Genomic DNA, 923 nt, shown 5'->3' with positions numbered 1-923 from the left:
TAAAATATTGAGGAATCACGAGATGGTTAAGCAAAATGTCCTTTCAGTTACTACTTTAATCTGCAAAATAAGGTGATTTTCACGAAGGCTTGATAAATTAAATTGAATAACCTCTAAGAAACCTTTAACTTGTACCAAGTTTGAGTCTCGATCGATGACTAATAAATTATAGCGCAAAAACCCACTCGCCTTTAAACCCCCAGGTTATAGACCCATCCGTCTGATGGCAGTAGCTCCCGTAAGGGATAGTCATACCCAGATGTAAGGGCACCCTTTACTTATTACAACCTTGGTAAAGAAAGTTCACTTTATTGTTTGCCAAGAGTTCTTGTTAATTATGGAGGCATTGCCCAGTACACTACATAGTTAATAAACCATCGTTATAAGCGACGGGGATTCTTCGATGCTCTAATGAACTAAACTAATTTTATGTTCACAGCTTATAGAATTTTTGGCACTTTAACTGTTTTAGTAAAAAACTTAACTGCCTTGACACTGAATCTCTGAACTCTTTTAAAACAAACCTTAGGAATCATCTTCTTTTAAATTTTTAATCATTATTTAATGTACTTTTTATTTTATTTGTAAAAATTAGAGTTAAGTAGTTTTATTTTTTGTTGTAAATAGTTACTGAAAAGCCCTGTGGGGAGCTGACTAGTAAAGTTCTTCTTATCGTATCTTAACTCAGTTTATATCCGCTCTCATTATAAAACAACAACAACAACAAAAATTTATTTTTACCCTGATAAAAATTACGTGACGGATATAAGAAAGTACATGCAAACAAGTTACTAATGAAATGGTAATTGTTAAATAAGGTAGTAATTAGTGTTTCGAAAGTGACCGACCCTCTTATTTTACTTGTGGATAAGCAGCCTCTTCCAATCACTACTTTGGCAGGGTCACTTTTTTCGAAGGGGGGG

This window comes from Oculina patagonica, chromosome 12, assembly GCF_052425735.1.
Source record: "Oculina patagonica isolate OP01 chromosome 12, crgOcupat, whole genome shotgun sequence".
NCBI lineage: Eukaryota > Metazoa > Cnidaria > Anthozoa > Scleractinia > Oculinidae > Oculina > Oculina patagonica.
The sequence above is the reverse complement of the archived record's forward strand: the minus strand, read 5'-3'. Positions refer to the sequence as shown.